The 22,711-nt window shown below is 36.2% G+C and overlaps 1 pseudogene; it reads right to left on the reverse strand.

The window, feature by feature from the left end:
- Positions 1–3,107: 3,107 nt before the first annotated feature.
- LOC131502136 (large ribosomal subunit protein eL18-like) overlaps positions 3,108–22,711 on the reverse strand; it is a 60,726-nt pseudogene continuing 41,122 nt past the window's right edge.

Raw genomic sequence — 22,711 nt, forward strand, 5'->3', positions numbered from 1 at the left:
GTATAAAGGGTTATCTTCCAAAGTAAAAATAATTACTTTCATTCTACATCACTGTTCTGACATATGTTCTTTTTCAAAATACACCCCCCTTTTTGTTTTTTGTTTTTGTCATTAACCTAATAATATCTTGAGGAGACCAGTATGACCTACCTTTTCAATTCCTTATTTAATAACATCTTTATAATCTTTTTTTATCCTTAAAATTTCCATCCAATTGCTGATATTCTTCCGCCTTATGCTTGTGTGCAAATACAATCATGACAGCTTGGTTTCTTTTTGTTAGCTGGAATTACCTGGGAATACCTGGAGTAGTTTTGCACAGCATTCTTTGTTTTCATGTTTTTATGAAGTAGTATATCAGTGGTTTGAAACTCTATTTATCGATAAAGATTATTGTCTTTTTTTTTTTTTTCAACGTTTATTTTATTTTTTGGGACAGAGAGAGACAGAGCATGAACGGGGGAGGGACAGAGAGAGAGGGAGACACAGAATCGGAAACAGGCTCCAGGCTCTGAGCCATCAGCCCAGAGCCTGACGCGGGGCTCGAACTCACAGACCGTGAGATCGTGACCTGGCTGAAGTCGGACGCTTAACCGACTGCGCCACCCAGGCGCCCCAAGATTATTGTCTTTTTAACACTACTCCATAAAAGAGAAACTATCTATCTGCTCAGTTTTTGCCTCCTAGAGTGGGTTTTAATAAAGGAGGTAGCATCATGCAGTGGGGGGGAAATACTAGGAGATAGAAGACTTGGTTTCTGGGCCAGGTTCTATGATTGTACTAGTTCTAGGTGACTTTACACACAAATTACTTAATATCTAGAACTTAACTTGGATATCTACAAAATGTAATAGCTAATATTAGACATTCCTATCTGATGCAATTTCTCTGATGGTCAAATAAAACAATGCCTATGAAAGATTTTTGAAAACCATAACGAATCAGACAGTGGTTAGGCATATCTTCTAAAAGTTTTCTTGTGTAATCATTTTTGTGTTTCCCTAATTTGGAGGAATTGCCAGTTTTCATATAATTTCATTTATCAAGAAAAAGAATCACAGAACATTTTATTATAATTAAGGCTCATGAGATTCAATCCTACCTTGTAATTGGGTGGGAAATAAACTTAATCAAATTAGCTTTAAATTTTCAATCGTTTGGTCTTACTCACATATAAGCTACTCACAGTAGCTCACTCAAATTGGCTGTTAGTGTTTAGTCAAACCAATGGGCCACAGTATATTTGCACAAGGCAGTTAGCAGAAATCAGTGTCAGTAGAGTTAATGATACATTGCTGTATCCATGAACTAGATTCTACACGATGCCATACTGACCAACGTTTTGATCAATTTCCAAAGAAACAAAATGAAACAAAATAATACCCAGTTTCATTCTATGGCAGACTCAGGGGCCTAGAAAGATGAGGTTATAGGTAGAGAGGACAACTAGTTCAGAATGAAAGAAACCCTTGGCCTACCTGTAGTCTACACCAATGGTTTTTAAACATAGTTGATCATCAAAATCTCCTGGAGTTTAAAAAATTATATTCCCAGATCCTGTCCTCAGAGATTCTGATTCAGTAGGTGTGGTATGGAGCCTTAGAATCTGTGCTTTTAAAATCATGCTAGGACATTCTGAGAATCAACCAGATTCAAGATGCACTAGTCAAAGTGACCATAAGAGGCATAATGGGAGGTGTTCGCACTCAGTGCTGTGTTCTTCAGAGACAGTGGAGTCCTTAATTTTGGGCTTTGCAATACAACTGCATCCTCTATCATGCTTCTGTATTATGAAAATAAATAGTATCTCATTGTCAGAGATGAAATAGTACCTCTAGGATAGATATTATCAAAAGTCAGTGTGCATTAACATCTTTTAGGGAGCTTGTTGAAAATTCATATAATATGGTTCCCACTCCCAGAGATTTGGATTCAGTTAGTTTGGGAGAGGGATCCAGGATTCTTCATTTTAAACAAGTACGACAGATGAATCTGATAACACACGACCTAGGACATCACAGTTTTGGAAATCCTGGCATAGGCAGCTCTCTATATCAACTTAAATATGTTACCATTGCTATATATGATCATATTTTTAAAATAATATTTTTAGTGAATATATACATTCTCACAAAGATATAATTAACCCCTTTCACATTCATTACACTTCATTTGAATCCTTTAAAATATGGACTTCTTTGGATTTGTACAGGACAAAGTTGAAAAGTACTCTTGGATTCTATTTTTGTATCCTTAGCATTGGATACTTCAATGCAATTTTAGAAGACTAGCAAATGGATGAGTAAGGATTACCTATGTGATTATTTGGCTCATTAGAACAAAGGAAAATGCATGGGTTGTCTCCAGCACATTTTACTATGAACTAAATATAGCTCCTAGATTACCAGAATATCAGCTGAAACTAGATCAACAATTCCTATACTTTAGTCCTTCTTCCTTGGATTATTGATAACTAACATACAATACATTTTCCTGTCAGTCTAGTCCACATCCTTCATGTGATTTTTGTTAACATTCTATTGTCAGGTTGAATTTGTGGGTGCTGCCTGGGTTCAAATAGTGTATAAAGAAGAAAGTGAAAACCACCTGAAATTCCATTATTTGGTGGCAACACTTTGAATATTTGGTGGACTTCTCCTTATATATGCATGAATATGCATCTATGTAAAACAGAACCAATATAACACTGTGTATAGAGTTTAAGCATTAAATCATATGCACTTTTCATGTCATTAGCTATTGAATTTAAACATCATTTTCAGAGTTGCTTTTTTCATTGAAAAATAACTGTGATACAATGTATTAATTTCAGGTGTACAACATAGAGATTTGGTATTTATATACATTATGAAATGATTACCACAGTAAGTCTAGTTACCACCTGACACTGTACAAAGTTGTTACAATATTGTTGACTATATCCCTTATGTTCTACATTACATCCCCATATCTGATTTATTTCATAACTGGAAGATTGTACCTCTTAATCCCTTTCTTTACCCAACCCCTCACTTCCCTGTGGCAACTATCAGTTTGCTCTCTCCTTTTTTTTTTTTTTCAACATCCAAAATCTTTTTAATAACAAGTCAAGATCTGGGGTTCATTTTTGTAGCCCTGCTGGCCCTGTGGCCTCTGGTGTGCTCAAACTTCCAGCCCTCTGGCCGCACGTAGGGTTTGGTGTGGCTGTGCAGGTTTCCTGAGGCTTTGCCAAACCACTCGGCCCTTGCGTGGACCAGAGAGCAAGACTGTGCCACACAGCCCTTGGGGGAGTCCAGGGCCAACAAACTGGTCAAAGGTGAGGATCTTGCCTCCAGCTTTGAGGATGTGGATCCGGGCATGGCGGCTCACCGGCAGCACGTACACCTTCAGTTTGGGCACCTCCTGGACATGCACATCCTTGCAACCACAGTTGTTTTGTCTTCACAGCCAGGCAGCTTCATCTTCAGGATTATCCCGTAAAGGGACAGAAGTGGCCAGCTGGTGTGACTCATGAACAACCTCTTCAACACAACTTAGTTAAAGGTGGAGTTGGTTGGTCTGGCCAGAAACCTGTACAGCTTGACCACAGTCTCATAGAAGTCCTCGATCTGGGGCTCCTTGCGCGGAAACCTTTGGGTCCTTGTTTTGGCGGATGTCAACTCCCACTATGGCGCCTCCTGCTCAACCAGTTCCTGAAAGAGAGAAGCATTTTGTTCTCTTTCAGAGTTGCATTTTAATGGTAACATAGAACCATGGAATAAATAAAAGACTAAATCTAAAATTAGGTTAGACATATTCATTTGTGTTCACTAGTCTGTAGTTCCTATCTCAGAAAGCTTTCTTGAGTACTAAGTAACTTAATACATAATCGACAATTAGAACAGTGTCTAACATATAGCAAGTGCTCAATTAATATTGGCTATTATTATTCAAAAGATTTTTGGTCTCTCTATATTAGCAAAAATTACTAATGGCTCCGATAAGCAGATGACATTACATTTCTCCTGGTTTCTCTCATTAAAGCAGCAAAGTTGAATATTAATGAGTATAGAGAATTATGTTGTCATGCATGTTAGTCTGGAAAATATAAATTCATCTCATAAAAAAGTCAAAGGATCAAAGAAGGTTTTTACTGTTAATTGGAAACAAAGTGTCATTGGTGTCCTGATTTAAAGGGCACTCAATTATGATTAGCTAATAAAAAAAGAATAAAGAAATAAAGAAAAATAGTTAAGGTTAAAGTGAAGTTATTATTAGCCCTTAGTTCACTAAAATCTTTTCCTCATAGCCCTTGGCACCAAATAAAATTAAATATAGAAAAGTTTCATAATTCACGATGACATTCTCAGTGTTAAGACATTTTTAGATAAAAAATGCATTACTGAAAGCATACTTGAAAATTATTAAATGCAATATTTTTATAGCCAAAAGCACTTAAATTTTAAGAATTGAACAACTGGAGGACTGGATACTATTTATGGATTTAGATTTAGTCACTTTCATAAGTTAAAATTCTTTCTGTAAGCCACCTGTTCTTTCTCTCTCTTTAGAAATGGATTTGTTAAAAATATCTCAGGATTCTGACTATTCTCTAGTCTAAGGAAACCACATCAAGAGCAAAGTAGGATATTTTTCTTAATCATTGGTAAAGACTTTGGACAGGTTCATGGACAGACAGTTCACTAATTTGTTACACTCTTCTAGTAACATTTGAAAAAATCATCTGAAAAATCTCAGAATAGACACTGCCTAAAATAAAACCAAGCAACTGACCTAAGTTCAGTGAAGTACTGAGAATATATACTACCTTAAACTTTAGCTTAATGAGTCCCTTAATTAAGGAGGACATAATCTAAGGTGCTAAAAAGTCATGTGGCTGAGTATTTGAATTATTGTATGTTTACATCAATTGAACTAGAAGCTATAATTATCAATTAGGGAAAGCCTGAATTAAAAGTTCTTCTAAGGAAGTATTAATGACATGCTTTCTTTATGTGCTTTAGACACATTTATTCACACACAGTTATTCATTTCCAGAAATAAGAAACTGAGTAAACGAACCACTAAAAAAGATAATTGTTTAAAAATGTAGTATTGTCCAAAAACAACAAATAACAGTCTCTGCTTACATACAGTCTTTCTTCACACAGTATATTTCGTTTTAAGTACATCTAATATATTTTGAAGTGTAACCTTTTATTTAGTCCATTATTGTAATTTACCATTAAAATAAAACTCTGAAAATGATGTTTACAAAGAATCATAAAGTACATGGGAAAACGCATAAGAGATGCAATGTATGAGGAAAAAAGGAAAGTGACATACAGCTGTATATAGAATATTAGCTGTAAACCTTGCTGTTTTCTCAATTTTTTACAATAAGCATATATTATTTTTAAAGTCAGAAAGCATATTTATTCAATGGAATTATAGTCAATAACCAAATTATGGTTGGATAATTACAACACCCAACCAGTTTGTTTGTCTAATGATTCTACGAAAGTATAATTTATCATTTCAGCATTTCATATCATGGAACCCAACTTAGAAAATAATTCATTACCTACTCTTTTATATATTGATGATGATAATCAAGGCAGAAGCCCTTTATAAAATACATTTTTAGCCTTTAGCATGACAGGTTAAACAGAAGGAAGACTTTTTTTGCTTTGTAGAGTTATTAGCTGAAACCATCAACAGTTATAAATAAGCAAGCAACATCTTGTCAAGCTGCCCATGACCTTGATATGTTATCACATACCGAACATTGGGTTTACAAAGATACACCTTAAACGTTCTGCTTCCCATTGACTAAAATATATTCATTGTGCATTTCATTCTACTTCACAATTTTTGAAAATCCAGTTTAATGGGTTTTTTTTACATTATAATATTTAGTTATAATTTTTTCCTATATTATAAAACCTTACATAATATAGGATTTATTTAACTCTTTATTCCTCCTTCTGGATGAGCTCTGCTGGCATTTTATTACTCTTTCACCAGGGCCATGTCTAGCTTTTTTCCATATATCTCACAGGTAAAACAAAAGTTCTATTTAAGAAAAAAAAAAAAAAAAGACTGGCTTGCGCAGTTGTGGGATTTTATTGATTGATTGATAAGAAAATCTATCTGGGGATTGCCTTGAAAAGTCAGAAGTTTCAGTATGGATTTAGACATCCTAAACTCCATTTTCAAGACAACACCTTGGAAACAATCAGTAGAATCAAGTAAATCATTATGAAAATTATAGTAATTGTGTTTTCCAGGCCTGGGTGTTTTCTTTTAATGAATTATGAGAGCAAAGCTTATTACATTATTAACCAGGAAAATAATTAAACAGTATTTTTTAAGAAGAGAAAATAGAAATCAAACCAATTTTAAGAGCACATCAATAAAAAGAACAGAGTTTGGAGCAATACATTACAAATGAACAGAATTTAGGATGTTTGTAGTTCTTTTTTGATTTAAACAGGCATTAGTTTACTTTCTAAATCCAATTTGTATTTACATACATTCACCAGAATTGTAAAATATGAAAAAGTGAAACTAGAATTTTGCATATATAAAGACACTTTTCAGATTATGATTCCAAGAAGGGGGTAGAGTGGGTATAACCCTCTTGGAAAACTGTACTAACAATTTAGTAATTTGAGTAGACCCTGGCCTCAACAAACATGAAGTTAATGATTCTGCGCACTCATTTATCACTTACTGAAGTTCTCTTTTAATGACATTTATGTGATTCCTAGGTATAAATTAGTTTTCTTATTTTTAGTTTTTAATAGATATTTCTCTGATATCTGATATTTAGCACTTTATGTATCATATTTTCAGCTCTAATTGCATTTACCAGTATACTAAAATTACACTGTCTTTGAATAAAAATACTATGTGAAAAATATGTACTACAACAATAACTATGACTTCAGAGAAAAATATGTACTACAACAATAATTGTGACTTCAGAGAAGTTAATCTTAGGGAGATGGCAGATGGTCTCTCTTCAATAATCCTTTAAGAACTCCAGGTGGGACCACATGTAGGTGTGATGAAAAAATCAATAAAAGTTCACTGTTAAGTATCTCATGTGTTCAATTCTATCTTGGGACATAAGAGGGGTAAGACCAGAGTGGAGTGGATATTGAAAACTCAGGAAACTGTCAATGTCCTCAAGATATTTACAATAGACTTGGATAAAATAGTTAATGAATGATATAAGAACCAAATTCAGGGGCGCCTGGGTGGGGCAGTCGGTTAAGCGTCCGACTTCAGCCAGGTCACGATCTCGCGGTCCGTGAGTTCGAGCCCCGCGTCAGGCTCTGGGCTGATGGCTCGGAGCCTGGAGCCTGTTTCCGATTCTGTGTCTCCCTCTCTCTCTGCCCCTCCCCCGTTCAGCTCTGTCTCTCTCTGTCCCAAAAATAAATAAAAAACGTTGAAAAAAAAAAAAAAAGAACCAAATTCAGTGATCAATTGTGAGGTACAGAGATTGATATATCATGAAGCTAATAAAATGTAAGCTTCAGAGACAGTTACTAGAATGGATGCTTTACAAGGTCCTGGGGGGGGGATAGTTTGCCAGGGCTGCTATAGCAAAATACCACAGACTGATAGCCTAAACAAAAGAAATGTATTTTCTTAGAATTCTGGAGGATAGAAGTCTGAAATCAAAGTGTCATCAGGTCTGGTTTCTTCTTCTCTTTTTTTTTAAGTACCATTTTTCTCTTTTCTTATTTATTTATTTATTTATCTATCTATCTATCTATCTATCTATTTATTTATTTATTTTTGAGGGAGATGGTAAAAGGAGAGGGAGAGAGAGAATCTCAAGCGGGCTCCACACCCAGCGCTGAGTCCAAAGCAGGGCTCAATCTCGTGACCGTGAGATAAGGATCTGAGCCAAAATCAAAAGTCAGATGCTTAAACTGACTGAACCACCCAAACGCCCTAGGTCTGGTTTCTCCTGAGGCAGCTCTCCTTGTAGATAACCATCTTCTCCCTGTGTTTTCATATAGCATGTGTCTTTGTCCTAATCTCTTCTTTTTACAAAGATTCCAACCATGTAACCTCATTTTTACTTCATAATTTATTTAAAGACCTTATCTCTAAATACAGTCAGACACACTTCAGCCCATAATACTATGCCCTCTGGCCACCCACATTTATGTCTTTACCACATGCAATTTATATTCACCCCATCCCAAGAGCTACAAAAGTCTGAACCTATTCCAATATCAATTCTAATTCCAAAGTCTTATCTAAATCTCATCTAATTCAGATATGGCTTAGACTCCAGGTTTGATGCATTCTGAGGCTAAGTCCTCTCCAGCTGTGAAGCTGTGAAGCCAAACAAATTATCTGCTTCCACAATACATTAGTGGGACAGGCATAGGATAGACATTCCCATTCCAAAAGGAAGAAATTGAAAACAAGAAAAGGATTATGAGTTACCAGCAAGTCCAAAACCTAGCAGGTTAATGCCATTAGATTTTAATAATTATTATTCAGGATTAATCCTCTTTAGTTTTGATGCTCTCCCTCCTGCTCCAGCAGTGTGACAGTCACACTCCCTTGGCTCTGGGAGGTGGCCCTGCCCCCTCGACTCTGGATGTTTGCCTGACTCTTCTGGAATGGGGAAGAAGAAGGCTCTGTCCTCAGGCTTGTGTCTCCAGGGCCCATGGTAGCAGAGGCAGCTCTACTGACCTTGAACTTTCAGGGTAATTCTTCCCTTTACTTGAAACATAAAGCTTGTTTGCAGACAGCTCTATTGGACCATCTTGTAGAATTCCAGAAGTCAGACAGCCTTCTTTCATCTGTGGTATCACTGAAGTCCAAAATCAACTCTGGGACAGCTTGATTCCAGACTTCTGGTTATGAAATATAATTAAATATTGCTATTTATTTACTTCTGGTCAGAGATTTTTTTTGTTCCCAACTAAATGATAAGTGATGAAATGTGGAACGAAGAAAGGAGCAAGCTCCCTTATCAGCTATCATATTAGCAAATACTTTCTCTAGAAGGGTTAAGCATGTTTGTTGGTATAGAATTGTAAATAATGAGTTTTGGTTGAAATGAAAATTTCGGCTCTTTGGTACCCTCACTTGAAAGTTGTGCAGTCTCCATTGGTATTCTCCTCAAGGTTCATGCCATGTAGCTGTCTAATAGGGAAAAGCATTTTAAAATGATTTCTTTCTGATACTTACAGAACAGAACCCTTGTATTAGTATCTTTGTATGAGTTCTAATTTTCCATTTCACAGCAGCCAGTTTTATGTCATGTGGGGAACAAATTCAGGGTCATTCTTTTTAAATTTGAGACAGTTATCTGTACTGTTTAAGTAAAATGTAAACTGTGTGGGTGCTTTAGAGTGGTTGTCAATATTGACTAAATTGACAGAACAATTACTCAACTTTCTATTTCATTTGCCTTTGTACACATAGCCACAACTCAACTGGCTCAGTTAACTTACTCGGAGGAATTCATTTTCTATGAAAAGCTAAATTCTAACATGATACAATTTAATAATAGAGTGGAAATCTTGAGAGTGGGCAAACTTTCGAAGTAAGAATAACATTAAATTTGGTACTCAGATACTTGAGGGCAATTGTGGGTTAGGTTCATTTTAACAATTTCAATGACTCAGGCAGATTTATTCATTCAACAAACTTTCACTGAGACTTCCTATGTGCTTTTCACAGTGTTACATCTAGGGACACAATTTAAAATGTCAAGTCTCAGCCTTCAACAAATTCACAATCCACTGGGAAAATTAGACAAGAAGAGATAATTATGCACAGTATTGTCAGTGCAGTCAGTAGTAGGGTTGTAGAAAATAGTGTTTCAAGAAAATTAATGTGGTTGCATTATGTAAAGTGCACTTGAGTTAAGAATATCAAATTAGTAGTATAAAGTAGGTACTATTACTGTTCCTATTCTCTAAATAAGGAAACTTCAGAGAGATTCAGTAATAGTCTGGGATCACCAGATTATTCATTACTGTGTTCATTCATCAGAAACTTCTCTATGAGCCATGAATAGAGCAGCAATCAAGACAGACTGGACCCTGCCTTAAGGATCTTATAAGAGACCCAGGAGTGCTGTGGTAATTCAGAGAAAGAGATAATAGTACTGTATTTAGAATTGTAGTGGGGGCAATGGACATAAATACTAAAATTATACATTAAAAGGGCTCCTGGGTGGCTCAATCAGTTAAGTGTCCAACTTCAGCTCAGGTCATGATTTTGCAGTTGGCAAGTTGGAGCCCTAGTCGGGCTGTGTGCTGACAGCTCAGAGCCTGGACCCTGCTTCCTGTGTCTCCCTCTCTCTCTGCCTCTCCCTGGCTCGTGCTCTGTCCTTCTTTTTCTCTCTTAAAAATAAATATTTAAAAATAATAATAATAACATTAAATTAAACATTAAAGAACAGAGCTGAGAGTCAAGCTGGGTTTATCCCACTTTTCTATAAAAGGTAGCTCTCCTACATTCTGGCAGCGAGTTTATGGTCAGTGAGAAGGGCTTTATTGATGCTTATATATATATGGGACGGCAGGACTCATTGAGTTATATTGTCTGAGTGGGCATTTACTTTAAAATACTTTAGGACTGGGGCGCCTGGGTGGTTCAGTTGGTTGAGTGCTGACTTCGCTCAGGTCATGATCTCGAGGTTTGTGAGTTCGAGCCACATTGGGCTTCCTGCTGTCAGCGCATAGCCCACTTTGGATCCTCTGTACCCCTCTCTTTCTCTGCCCCTCCCCAGCTCACTCTCTCTCTCACTCAAAAATAAATAAAACTTTAAAATACTTTAGGACTGTATAAGCAGTATGAGATGAGTAAGAGAAAAAATAATTCTAATTAAATTCCTAGGGGTGACTAATTACCATTTGAAGAGTTTTTATCTATAGCAACACTTGGAGGCTAGATAATTAACAGGTGAAGTATCTTAAATGAAACCATCACCTTAGGATTTTCTGATTTGTACAAGTAATGTTAAAAATAATTTTGATTGGAAAACATATCAGTGCTAAGATATTTGATTGGTTTGGAATAGTGCGAGAAGATTAACCTCCTTCATATGAGTGAGATGTTGAAAAATTGGCAAGCCCAAAAGTATGTTCCATGCACAACACATCTGTAGCTTATTGACCCTGCATCTCCACTTTACTGAAAATTTTACCACCTAGTATGACTACAAGGCTTCCACATCCTGCCATGTAGGGTGGAAGAATGCAACTGCATTTGTTTCAGAGTGAGCCTTTCATACAAGGTGGATCTGAGGATACAGAAAAGAACTTTAAAAAAATTGATAAATAGGTTGCTAAGAAATATTAGTACCTTAGGTGGAATTTGGTCTGAGAATTGCTTTCTCCTGGTAGTAGGCTTCAGGGTTGAAGATAGGCAGCCTCTATTTATTTTCTAATTGTTGGAGGCTGCTGATATTTACCAGAAGAACCTGACATTCACAGAGTTGCCAAAAGAGCTTAGGTCTATTTGTTACAAAGGGTAATTCATTTCCAAAGGGGAACTAGGATCAATAGTTCCCCAAATATCAAACTATCCATGATTAGAATATTGGGGATCAGTGGGAGGAAAAGAATTGATGGTGTTGAGGGTAGCTTAGTAGGCTTGCTAATTTCTATAGGTTCTATCCTCTGGGTTAAGACAGAGCAACAGTACATTGCCTTTTCTCCTGAATGCTTCATAAACATAGTGAAGGTTCATTATTTCAATTCAACTAATACTCATTCTATTTCCTACTCAGGGCATTTGGTCATTAACCTAAATATTATTCAACACTGATTGCATGTTGAAATTGAGTGATATGGACCTCTAACTTCTAATTGGTTGTAGATTTTAATTAATACTTTTCATAGCATTGCAAATTTTACTTTTAGTTTTACAATGGTTTCTAGATCTCTCTCTCCCATCATTTGTCTTGCAATTTAACCTTTTCTTTCTATATTGCAATTCTGGCAATTGTATAATCCTAAATCTCAAGCTAATAATTAACTGTTACATTGTTCAATCTAAATATTTATTCTTTTATCCAGGAAGCTACCTTTCTTCTCAGCTTATGGAAGGGGTAGCCCTTAGATAGAGGGCTTTAGCACTCTCCTTTTAATTCTTATTATCTTAAATCTTTCATTCATGGCAATTATGATCGCCTCAACACAAAAGAAGTCTTCTCTCATTCTTTGGCTCTGTAATATCCTATTTAGTAATAGGATATATCCTATTTCCCCTACCTTTCTATAGCTCATATTCTTCTCCCTCTCTGTGAATGTTTTCCTTGGCCATCTTCTGGTCTCATGTTTTGTAACTCTGCTGAACTACTCCCTCTTTAGGCCAGTCTCATCACTTTTTGTAGTTTCATCAAAGAGATTCATAAAGTAAATAGGTAGCACATAATGATTAGTTGAATGCTGGGAGCTGTAGGGGAGGAAAAATAATTTCCCCTCTACCTTTCTAAGCTTTTGGCTGAGACTTCATGTAATAAAAGATGAAGAAGAAAAAGAAATGGAAGTTTAATAGTATGTATACCTCATCTATAAATGGAAGATACTCAGGAAAACTGAGTAATTCCCTGAAACAGCCCAAGCTGCCACCTTAAATACCATCTCCAGCTAAAGACAAAAGAAGATGTTGGGAGGTGGGGAAGACAGTTATGAGAGGTTATCAGGAAAAGCACAGTAAACAAGAGTATAATTGTTATACAGATTTAGGTCATTACTTTCTCCATTGATAAGTTTCTAGAGATTAAATCATTATTCTCTTTCTGTTATAGAGAGGGAGACACCCTTGCAAATGGAGATTTTTCTTATACATCTGACCCTCGAAAAACATAGGTTTGAACTGCATGGGTCCACTTATACGTGGATTGTTTAAAGTAGTGTTGTAAATGCATTTTGTCTTCCTAATGACTTTCTTAACACTTTTTTTCCTCTAGCTTACTTTATTATAAGAGTACAGTACATAATACATATACAAAACATGTGTTAATTGACTGCTTGTGTTATTGGTAAGTCTTCAGTCAATAGTAGGCCACAGTAGTTAAGTTTTTGAGGAGTCAAAAGTTATACATGGAGTTTTTTAAAGTTTATTTTGAGAGAGAGAGAGAGAGGGAGAGAGAGAATGAGAGGGTATGACTAGGGCAGGGGCAGAGAGAGAGGGAGTTAGAGAATTCCAAGTAGGCTTCTCACTGTCAGTGTAGAGCCCAATGCGGGGTGGAACCCATGAACCGTGAGATCATGGACTGAGCCGAATTCAAGAGTTGGAAACTCAACTGACAAGCCACCCAGGTGCCCCTATACAGGGATTTTTGACTGCAGGTTGGTACCCTTAACTTCTGCATTGTTCAAAGGTCAACTATAAATGCAAATGTTCCTTATAAAAAGGTAACTTCTACTTGGTTTTTGGAGTTTCTTAATAATAACCAGCTAAGATAATACTCATAACAAAGAGGCATATTTGGGAGTGGCAAATTCTATTCTCCTTCAGAACCACGTTGAAAGAGGAATTAGATATAGTGCTTAGGCTTCAAATCTGATATTCCTTTTTAAAAAATTTTTTAATGTTTATTTATTTTTAAGAGAGAGAGAGACAGAGTGCGAGCTGGGGAGGGGCAGAGAGAGAGAGGGAGACACAGAATCTGAAGCAGACTCCAGGCTCCGAGCTGTCAGCACAGAGTCTGATGTGGGGCTCAACTGACAAACTGCAAGATCATGACCTGAGCCGAAGTCGGACTCTTAACAGACTGAGCCACCCAGGTGCCCCCAAATCTGATATTCCTGAAACATATTAGTACCATCAATAAAATGGAAACTATAACAATTAACACCACTCAAATACAAAATATTATAAGAGAATATTATGAAAAAGTATATGGTAATAAATGGGACATCCTAAAAGAAATGGATAAATTCCTAGAATCATACAGTCTTCCAAAATTGAATCAGGAAGAAATAGAAAATCTGAATAGACTGATTACTAGTAACAAGATTGAATCAGTAATTTAAAAACTCACAAGAAATGAAAGTCTAGAACCAGAAGCCTCTACAGGTGAATTCTACCAAACATTTAAAGAAGAGTTAATACGTAATCTTCTCAATTCCAAAAAAAAAACAAAAGACAAAACAGAATAAGAAAGAAAACTTCCAAATGTTTCCTATGAGGCCAGCATTATCCTGATACCATAACAAGGCAGACACTACAAAAAAAGAAAACTACAAGCCACTATGCCTGATGAACACAGATGCAAAAATTTTGAACAAATAAATCAAGTGGGATTTACTCCCAGGGATGCATGGAAGTTCAATACCCTCATATCAATCAATGTGATACATAACATTAACAATATGAAAGATAAAAATTATATGATCATCTAAGTAGATGCAGAAAAAATATTTGACAAAATTCAACATCAATTTATGGTAAAAATTCTGAACAAGGTGGATTTAGAGGGAACATATCTCAACATAAAAAAGTCCCTATATGAAAAGCCCACAACTAACACTATATGCAATGGTGAAAAACTGAAAACTTTTCCTTTAAGATCAAGAACAACAAGGATATCCCCCGTCACCACTTTTATTCAACATAATACTGGAAGTCTCAGCTGCAACCAGCAGACAAAAAATAAATTAATTAATTAAAAAAAATAAAAAGCATTGAAATTGGTAAGGAAGAAGTAAAACTGTCACTATTTACAGATGACAGAGATGACATGATACTATTTTTTGAAAACTTAAAGATCCTACCAAAAAACTATTAGAATTAATAAATGGATTCAGTAAAGTCACAGGATACAAAATTACACAGAAATTGGTTCGATTTATATAGCTAATAATGAAGTAGCAGAAAGAGAAATTAAGAAAACAATCCATTTATGATAGCACCAAAAATAATAAAACACCTATGAATAAATTTAACCAAGGAGGTAAAAGTCTTGTACTCTGAAAACTGTAAAACATCGATGAAAGAAATTGAAGGCAACACAAACAAATGGAAGGATATAACATGTTCATGGATTGGAAGAATTAATATTATTAAAAAGTCCATACTATCAAAAGAAATCTAAATATTCAATTCAATCACTACTAAAATATCAATAGTATTTTTCACATAACTAGAACAAATAATCCTAAAATTTGTATGGAACCATAAAAGACCCTGAATTAAAGACCAAAGCAATCTTAAGAAAAAAGAACAAAACTGGAGGTATCACAATCCTAGATTTCAAGATATAGGACAAACTGTAGTAATCAAAAACAGTCTGGTACTGGCACAAAAACAGACACATAGATCAGTAAAATAGAATAGAGAATCCAGAAATAAACCCATGATTAATCAATCTTCAACAAAGGAGGCAAGAATATGCAATGGGAAAAAGACAGTCTCTTCAAAAAATGGTGTTGGGAAAACTGGACAACAACTTTCAAATGAATGTAATTAAACCACTTTCTCATACCACACACAAAAGTAAACTCGGAATGGATTAAGGACCTAAGTGTGAGACCTGAAATCATAAAAATCCCAGACAGTAACTTCTCTGACATTGGCTGGAGAAACTTTTTTTTTTCTAGATAGGTCTCCTGAGTCAAGGGAAACAAAAGCAAAAATAAACTATTTGGACTTCATCAAAATAAAATCTTGTGCTCAGTGAAGGAAACAATCAACAAAACTAAGACGCAACATATGGAATGGGAGAAGATATTTGCAAATGACATATCCTATAAAGGGTTAGTTTCCAAAACATATAAAGAACTTATGAAACTCAACACCTAAAAAAAACAACAACATAATCCAATTAAGAATAGGCAGAAGAGGGGCGCCTGGGTGGCTCGGTCGGTTGAGCGTCCGACTTCGGCTCAGGTCACGATCTCACGGTCCGTGAGTTCGAGCCCCGCGTCGGGCTCTGTGCTGACCGCTCAGAGACTGGAGACTGTTTCCGATTCTGTGTCTCCCTCTCTCTCTGCCCCTCCCCTGTTCATGCTCTGTCTCTCTCTGTCTCAAAAATAAATAAACGTTAAAAAAAAAATTAAAAAAAAAAAAGAATAGGCAGAAGATATGAACAGACAGTTCTCCAAAGAAGGCATACAGAAGGCCAACAGACACATGAAAAGAAAGATTCTCAACATCACTCATCATCAGGGAAATGCAAGTCAAAACTGCAATGAAATATCACCTCACACCTGTCAGAAAGACTAAAATCAACAACATAAGAAACAGCAGGTATTGGTGAGGATGCAAGTGCAAAGGAACACTTGTGCCCTGCTGGTGGGAATGCAAACTGCTGCAGCCACTCTGGAAAACAATATGGAGGTTCCTCAAAAAGTTACAAATAGAACTACCTTCCTACAACTCAGCAATTACATTACTGGGTATTTACTCAAAGAATGTAAGAACGGTAATCCAAAGGGATACATGCACCCCTATGTTTATAGTAGCATTATTTATAATAGCAAAGATATGGAAGCAGCCCAAGTGTCTATATACTGATGAATGGATAAAGAAGATGTGATATCTATATCTATATATCTATATCTATATCTATTTATCATATCTATAGATATCATATCTATATATCATATATATCTATATCATATAGATATCTATAGATATGATAAATAGATATAGATATAGATGAATAGTATTCAGCCATAAAAAAGAATGAAATCTTGCCATTTGCAATGACATGGATGGAGCTAGAGAGTATTATGATAAGTGAAATAAGTCAGTCAGAAGACAAATATCATATGATTTCACTCATATGTGGAATTTAAGAAACAAAACAAACAAGCAATGCGGTTGGGGGGGGGGGGCTGCGGCGGGAAGTGACAAACCAAGAAACAGACTCTTAATTGTAGAGAACAAACTGATGGTTACCAGAGGGGACATTGGCAGGGGGAATGGGTTAAATGGGTGGTGAGGATCAAAGAGTGCATGTATTGTGATGAGCACTGGGTGATGTATGAAATTATTGAATCATTATGTTGTGCAACTGAAATTAATATAACACTGTATGTTAAGTAACTGGAATTAAAATAAAAACTTAAAAAAAAACCAAATAACCTAATTAAAAAATGGGCAGAGAACCTGAATAGACAAATTGCATATGATTTCATTTATATGTGCAGTGTAAAAAACAAAACATGGGGCGCCTGGGTGGCGCAGTCGGTTAAGCGTCCGACTTCAGCCAGGTCACGATCTCGCGGTCCGTGAGTTCGAGCCCCGCGTCGGGCTCTGGGCTGATGGCCCAGAGCCTGGAGCCTGCTTCCGATTCTGTGTCTCCCTCTCTCTCTGCTCCTCCCCCGTTCATGCTCTGTCTCTCTCTCTGTCTCAAAAATAAATAAACGTTAAAAAAAAAAAAAAACAAAAAAAAAAACAAATGAACAACTCCTCCTTCACCCCAAAGAACAGACTCAAATAAACAGAATAAAATACGAGAGAATAAACTGGTGGTTGCCAGAGGGGAGGGAGGAGGGGGATGGGGGAAATAGGTGGGAAAAAAGGCAATTAGAAGAGCTGGTATAGTAGGGAACCAGAGTAAATGGATAATTTCGTAGATGATATTTGATAGTTATTGGAATAGAAGTGAAAACAAACTTCCTGCATGATATTTGATAGTTATTGGAATAGAAGTGAAAACAAACTTCCTGCAGGCATACAGCTTAACAGGATCAAGAAGCAAGGATGTCAATATCAACATCACTGCTCAGGGAAATTCTTGCCTAGGAAGCTAAGGTTGAAAAAAATTTATTGTTTGTTTCAGGAACTTTCTGAGAAGTTATCTATCTAAAGAGTAAGCTGGCTCAGCTAGTTGCCCTTCTCAAGACAAGATGTTACTCATCAGGGTAAATATCCCCATTCTCAGATTGCTAGATCACTCAGTGAGAAAATTGCTCACTTAATCAAATGATTACTCAACAAGACTTACTTTAAAACTCTTGCCTTGCTGGGGCACCTGGGTGGCTCAGTCGGTTAAGCGTCCAATTTCGGCTCAGTTCATGATCTCACGGTTCATGAGTTCCATGCTGATGCCTCGGAGCCTGTTTCAGATTCCATGTCTCCCTCTCTCTGCCCCTCCCCTGCTCATGCTCTGTCTCTAAAAAATAAATAAATGTTTAAAAAAAAAAACTCTTGCCTTGATGTATACACCAATACATACATTTAAAAATCTATATCACAAATTTTGTTCAATTCTAATCAGGTCCTTACTTTGAAAGAGGTACCTTAAACCAAACCCTCAAATTTTATAAACATCTGCCTTTGCCTTCCCCTTCCAAGATACTACTAAGACCTTGCGAAGGTAGTATTTCCACTTATTACAACAAGTAACACATTCTGCTTTGTTTCACTAACAGATTTTTGTTGGTGGTATTTTTTTAAGTTTATGTATTTATTTGAGAGAGAGTGAGAGAGCAAGCAAGGGAGCAGCAGAGAGAGAGGGAGAGAGAGAGAGAGAGAGAATACCAAGCAAGTTCTGCACTGTTAGGCACCCCCATTGGTGGTCTTTTTTTGAGTCAGCAGTCATAGATGTGATAGTTAAAATAATGAGAATAAGGGGCTTCTGGATGGCTCAGTCAGTTAAAGCTGCTGACTTCAGCTCTGTCATGATCTCATGGTTGGTGAGTTCTTGCCCTGCGTTGGGCTCTGTGCTGACAGCACAGAACCTGGAGCCTCCCTTGAGTTCTGTGTCTCCCTCTCTCTCTGCCCCTCCCTCACTCACACTCTGTTTCTCTCTCTCTCTCTCTCAAAAATAAATAAACATTAAATTTTTTTAAAAAAATAAAATAATGAGAGTAAGTGAAATTTTTAATGAATATACATGGCATGAGACTAGAAAAGGGCCAAGGAGAACATTCAGAGAGTGAGAGGACGAAGATGAGCTAGAGAAGACCACACATAACTACAAGAAATATGATTGTGTCACCTATCAGATCCAAGCAAGGAGAGGGTACTTCTTTCTTGATGGGTTGATCATAAGTGTCATGTATTAAAAGTTTAGAATAGTAAGGATTAACAGGAGACTTACAAAATTGTAAGGTTTTCCTAGAAAACCTCAAATAGAACAGCTAGGCACGGAATGAATATATGGTTATTAGATGTGATCAATGGGTCTATACTAAATCTAAATGAATTTGAGAAAAGAAAGTGAAAATATGCTACCATAGATGAACGGAGCCCCCAAATCAAATTTGGCTTAGTGAAGCTTCCAGTCGAATGGAGCATTCATGATATTAGAGAAATGATATAATGGTTTGAATTATTTTGCCCAGAGTTCAGCAAACCTTTCTGTAAAGGGTTTCCCTATCTCTGTTGCAACTCTGTTATCATTGTAAAGTCAAGGAAGCAGCAAATACATAAACATTTGAGAGTGAGTGGATGTGTTCCAAAAAAATTTTATTCACAAAATTAGATTGCATGGTGGATTTGGTTCATGGGCTGCAGTTTGAAGACCCCTGATTTATACTAAGGAAATGTTATGAAACAAAAGAAGTATTTGGCAAGCCAAAATATATACACTATTTGTAGACATTAAATAAATGCACTAGAATTGAGCAACTAACTACTGAAAATGTTTATGAAGAGTACCTGAAATTCAGTGTCTGAAGGCAATTTTTTATTTCTCTCAAAAAAAAAAAATTGTAAGGCTGAGGCTGGTATCTGAACTGCATGCATTTTGATTGCCATATTGGATCATCCTACACTGAAATAAGTAGGATGTGTAACACCATATTTTGCATTAAATGTATGCTACCCAATTAACAGTCTTTGTCAATTTAGAATTTTAATCAATGCATGCTGCTTTGCTATTCAAATCTTTTAAAAATTAGAATAGAAAAAGTTAAGGTAATTACTACAAATTAACAAGATACTTAGATTAATCCAGTGAACACTTGTAAATTCACGTTCAGACTTAAATAATATTAATCCCCAAAAGAAGTTTGGATAGCATTACTATTCTAAAAAGGGAGGTAAATGGGGGGAAAAGGAGACTGCAATGGGTGTTCCTTGTACAGCTCAACTATAGAATTAACAATTTACTTTGTAATGAATTTTAATTTTTATAATATATGAACTATGCAAGTTTCATAAACTAGGTGCTTGCAAATAATGTGGTTGCGATATCAATATTAATGCCAAAGCAGAATTAAATAAAGATACTTAGTAAAATCATAAAAAGTGCTGTCAGGACGACTTTCTCATTTAATTATGAAAGTGCACTATTACAACTTTGTGCATGCCTTTGATTTACTGCAGATCACACCGTTTTGATTATTTAATCACCTGCTGGTATTTCTTATACTTTATTTTAACTTTGGATTAGGAAAAACCCCCAAATTTAAAATATATTACATTGCAAAATATAGGCTAAGTGCTTTACATTGCAACACCACATTTAGTCCTTACACCAAATCCTGTGAGGTAAGGACTATTATTATCCCCATGCTACAGATAAGGAAAGTAAAGCACAAAAAATTATGTAACTTTCTAGTAGTAATAGAACTCTTAAGTGGCAGAACAGAAACTTGACCAATTTCTATTTGTCTCAAGATCCCAATCTTTTAAGTGCCCTAATGTATCACCTCTAAAAATTTTTTTAACATTTATTCATTTTTGAGAGACAGAGAGACAGAGCATGAGTGGGGAAAGGGCAGAGAGAGGGAGACAGAATCGGAAGCAGGCTTCAGGCTCTGAGTTGTCAGCACAGAACCAGACACAGGGCTTGAACGCACGAACTGCGAGATCATGACCTGAGCTGAAGTCGGACACTCAACCGACTGAGCCACCCAGGCACCCCAATATATTACCTTTAAATAAGACTAATTGGAGGTGGGTGTGGGGAGTGCAGCCATACAGCTAGTTAATGAAGTATTCATCACATGCCAGGTTTTAGTGCTGTACTGGATACGACAGGAAATTCTCATTTGATAACAATTAAAATATTATGTAATATGTATACCCTGTGTACTATGAGACCCTTTTGTAAGTATAGTTAATACAAACCTTCTACTGGATTCATCATTTCAACAAAATGGAATAGGATATATCAAGAAATCAGGAGTATGTCTATGAACCGTTGCATCAGACTCTGAATTCTTTGAGAGTAAGGACTAGGATCTTGTTTACCTTTGTATCTCCAATGTTAAATGTGGGGCCAGTCATAAAACAGAAAATACTGGAGGTCAAGGGGAACCAGTAGTTGACCAACCACTTACCATTGTATAATCTTGGGTCAATAATAACCCGTAAATCTCAGTTTTATTATTTCTAAAATATAGTTGGCTGCTGGATAATTATAAAATTTGAAAAAGATACACTTTTTTGAGGTTTATTTTTATTTATTTTGAGAGAGAGGGCAGGCAGGGGAGAGGCAGAGAGAGAGGGAAAGAGAGAGAATCCCAAACATGCTCACACTGTCAGCGCAGAGCACAATGTGGGGCTTGAACTCACGAACAGTGAGATCATGACCTGAGCTGAAATCAAGAGTAGGATGCTTAATTGCCTCAACCACCCAGATGACCTAGTTTTTTTTTCTTTATGAAGCTTGCCATCTAATGTATGGAAGGCACACCTGTAATGATACTTATCTTACCTTGCTCACAGAATTGATATGGTCATGAGTTACTGTATGTATTTGACACATTACAAATACTCTACAAAGATTAACATTGTAATTTCAATTATTTAAAGTTGTCATCCATCTATTAGTCTGGTTTATTTTGGTTGCAGGAGATAGAAATCTAACTCCAACTAGCTTAGGAGGAAAATGAATGTATCGAAATTATATAAGATAATTCCCTGAATCCAGAGAAGAAGAAACAAAACTGCAAGAACAATATAGCTCTAGGAAGCTCAGATATGTTAAGTAGGGTCTCAATGCCATGGGTCTCTTTTTTTCCTACTGCCCCTCTCTCCCTTTGGCTTGAGAATTAGTTCTTCCCAGGCTTCTTTACTTGGTAGAGAAAATAGCTTCTGACACCTCTAGAGTCATATCCTCATACTTGTTTTGATAACTATATAGTTCCTTGACTAGAGGTAAGAGAGACATTTCACCACAACCTACAGCTGAAAAATCCTGAGGAAATACTTTGCTTGCATGCAAGGATGGGATGTCCATCCTGTGCAGATCAATGGGGTCATACAATTGGGTTGCTATAATGGTTTCAGCCTGGGTCATGTGTTCATTCATTTTTATAAGAAATGGGCTTGGGAAAATATCTTGAGTAGACAAAGGCAACAATTTCTACAATACCATAGCTTCATTTGTTTATTCTCCTCTGCTCATGCCCATGCTCCAATGTGCCATTGGATTTGATTTACAAAACACACCTCCACACACAAAAGTATTCAGAATTTCACGATGGTGACAGCAGAACATTATATCAAGTGTGGGGCCCCTTTTGGGATCAAGCAACTTTACTACATGGGTTTTATGCACATAAAGTCTATCTTGCTTGCTTGTTCACTTTGGGAAATAGGTCCTTGCTTACTCTCTGAACATGTAGTTGCTCAAAAGTGTTCAGAAATTGTTGGAAAAAAGAACTGAAAAAAATTCCTAGATTTGGGTTTACTCATGCACATGTGCATGTATACACATACACATATACACACACCCCTCACATTCCTGAAACAAAAATGTCATTAAATAATACTGAACTTTACAATATATTCCTTTCTTTTTATTTATTTTTAATGTGTTATTTATTTT

This window comes from Neofelis nebulosa, chromosome X (assembly GCF_028018385.1).
Source record: "Neofelis nebulosa isolate mNeoNeb1 chromosome X, mNeoNeb1.pri, whole genome shotgun sequence".
NCBI lineage: Eukaryota > Metazoa > Chordata > Mammalia > Carnivora > Felidae > Neofelis > Neofelis nebulosa.